This window comes from Lacerta agilis, chromosome 9, assembly GCF_009819535.1.
Source record: "Lacerta agilis isolate rLacAgi1 chromosome 9, rLacAgi1.pri, whole genome shotgun sequence".
Lineage (NCBI taxonomy): Eukaryota > Metazoa > Chordata > Lepidosauria > Squamata > Lacertidae > Lacerta > Lacerta agilis.
Genome location: NC_046320.1, coordinates 53,845,559 through 53,849,082, shown reverse-complemented (window position 1 = coordinate 53,849,082; position 3,524 = coordinate 53,845,559).

Here is a 3,524-nt window from a genome sequence, read left to right as displayed (position 1 = left end):
AGCATCCAGCTGTAACAAAATCAGGACAACTGTGACTTGTGCATAGCAAAGAGGACGTGCCGTGCAGCACAAATGCTGGTAGGTTACTGTGACGGGCCTCGTGTGCCAGCTGCCGTTGTCCCCAAGTGGGGTCAAAATGGGAGATGGAAGTGGGACTGCGAAAGTTAAATGAATGCTGCTTGCTTGCTTCACATGTCAAAATACAGTGCTTCGCAGTATCCTGTGTGCTCTGGGACTTTAGAAGCCCAAGAGGAGGCCCAGAGAGAGGAACGTAAGGATAGCAGGGACCAAATGAGGAAACATGGGCATATGAAAGACGAGGCACAAGATTCAGCTTTAAAGCCACCTAGGTGCAATAAGCACAGAGAACTGGAAGCTAAATGTTCCTTTTTTTGCTTTTGAGAGCTACAGAAGGAAAAAATCCCTGCATGAATTGTAGGGGTGGGGGGTGGGGTTGGTTTCAATCAAGGTCATTTAAATAGCTGGTTTAAATAATTACAGGGTGGAAAAAAAGCACCTTTCAGTTTAAGTTACGAGTTTGTACTTGCAAATTCACTCATGTAGCAAAAACATGGAACTTGTAAGTTAAGCTTATTATTTATTTCTTAGATTTATCTACCACTCCTCGTGGTAAGATCTCAGGGCAGTTTGCAGATTCAACAGTTGTTGCCTTAATGTCCATGCCATGCAAGCAGACTTTCCATTTCTTATGCTGTGCTCACTAAAATCCACACCATACATAAGACCACTTTTTACGCACATAGAATTTGTGTGTGACTGAAGGCAATCTGGTTGAAATTGCGCAAGTTAAATCCAAGCAAGGCAAAGAGCTTAATAGTACATATGCAATAAATACCTACATCCCTTCAGCATTTCTTCAGTGAAAAGAGGGATATCCTATTCCATAAAATGTTTATTATTTACACCCTGCCCCTCTGACTGAGTTGACCCAGCCACTCTGAGTGGCTTCCAAGATATATAAAAACATAATTCGGCATCAAACATTAAAAAAACAACTTCCCTCTTCTGGGCTGCCTTCAGATGTCTTCTAAAGGTTGTACAGCTACTATCTCTTTGGTTCAGGGGTTGGATAACTCCATACCCTCCAACATTTATTAGATGAAAATAGGGACATTCTAAGGAAAAGGGGGACATTCCGGGTTCAAATCAGAAATTGGGATGGCTTCTGTAAATATGGGACTGTCCCTGGAAAATAGGGGTGTGTTCCTAGGCTGTGTACCTCCCAAAGAATCCTGTGAACTATAGTTTATCCCTCACAGGAGCTACAATCCCCAGATCTCTTTAGAAACTAGCTTCCCGGGTTTGTTTTTGAGGGGAAATGTTCTTTAACTGTAAGGTGTACACAGAGCCCTAGTGTTCAAAATGCTTCAGATAAGAGTGTGTGGCTCTGAGACGATGAAGAAGAATTACTTCCATAAAAACTGCCTACTGAGTTTGTGGCAGCGGTGAAATTTGAACTCTGGACTCCTCCCCACCCCAGCTCACCCTCTTATGCACCACACTACACCTACTCCAGAGAGAAAGCGGAGTTGAAAACTAATATATAATTCTGCAAGATGAAAGAGCAATCTGAGTGAAAACATTGCTAAAGCATCACACCACTTTCTCGGTTGCACGTTAAATTCTTGGCACCCTTTGCAAACAAAAGCATTTTAGCGTTGCTTTGCTAAAACAGCAAAACCGCAGGAACGGTTTGCATATTGTATATGGAAGCTGCTGGAGGGGAGAGCGTTCTTGTGCTTGGTTTCCACGGGCATCTTGCCGGCACCTGTGAGAACAGGGTGTTGATGATGATAATAATAATAATAATAATTTATTATTTATACCCTGCCCATCCGGCTGGGTTTCCCCAGCCACTATGGGCGGCTTCCAACAAAACATTAAAATACAATAATTCACCAGATATTAAAAGCTTTCCTAAACAGGGCTGCCTTCAGATGTCTTCTAAAAGTTGGATAGTTGTTAATTTCTTTGACATCTGATGGGAGGGTGTTCCACAGGGTGGACTAGATGAGCTGCCAGCATGATCCAACAAGCTCTTCTTTTGTTCTATTATAATAAATGACCAGAGAGGTGGATAATAAGAAAATGACTGCCTTGCATCATTGGGGGGGGGGAATTGCAATAAAGCATAAAGGCATGCATGCATGGAAAGGTAATACTTAAAAAAAATTAAAAACGAATATTCAACAGCAACCAAGAATGAATGGTGCCTTAGGCTGTTTCAACAGATCTGATTGTGATTGCAGTTTTGTTACTTAAGTTGCATTGTATTCAATACTGATAGGATCATTAAAAAAAAAAATTGAGGCAGAGATGGGTCAGCCAGGAGCATGGCTGAGGATGGGGGCGGGGGGGGGGGAGGTTGTATGGAAGCTGCAGAAGTGGTGTCTCATTCCTTGGGAATGCTGCTTGCCCCAGAAGGAATCTGCCCTTTCCCAAAGTGTCTGAGCTGCCCTGATGAAACCAAACACTTAAAAAAAACCCTCTCGGGGCTGCAGTATAAATGGCAAGTGAGTCTGAAAAGGAAACGGATGCTCTGGATTCTCTGCCTGCTGTCCTCCTGTGCTTCCAGCACTATATACTGTACCTCTGGTTAGACGGAAACGGATCACTTTGTGTCCTTGTGTATGGCAGGGTCTGAGTAACTAGAGTTGGACAGGAACTGCCCTCTTGTATGCAGGTCACCTAGTTCAATTCCGTATATTCTGCTCAGCCTGCTGCTTAAGGTTTCGCAGACATTGGCTCCAAGGAGGAAGGCTTTCCTCGACAACTCCCTCCCTGCTTGAAGGTTTCCTGTACAAAGCCCCTTCCCACCTTCACAAGCAACTATGGGATATGTGAAAAAATAACAGACCAGCCCCCTGCTCTGCTGTGATCTAGATGCAGGCTGCCTATGAAAGTAGGGTAATTTGGGTCACTCTAATTACATTGTTTCTTTCTACACAATAATTTTACTCCTCCCAGCCCAGCTTCTGATATAGGAATGTGACCAGGGTGGCTAAACTTGCAATCCAAGGCACACTTACCTGGGAGCAGTGGCATAGCTGGGTTGCCAGTGCCTGGAGCTGTGCGGAAGGATGGGCTGGAGCATGGGATTATTATTATTATTATTATTATTATTATTATTATTATTATTATTATTATATTTATTATTATTATTTTATTTATTATTTATGCCCCGCCCATCTGACTGGGTTTCTCCAGCCACTCTGGGTAGCTCCCAACAGAATATTAAAAACACGATAAAACATCAAACATTAAAAACTTCCCTAAACAGGACTGCCTTCAGATGTCTCCTAAAAGTCAGATAGTTGTTTATTTCCTTGACATCTGATGGGAGGGTGTTCCACAGGACCCTCTGCCTGCTTCCCTGTAGCTTCACTTCTCACAGTGAGGGAACCACCAGAAGACCGTCAGAGGAGGACCTCAGTGTCCAGGCTGAATGATAGGGGTAGAGATGCTCCTTCAAGTATACTGGGCTGAGGCTGTTTAGGGTTTTA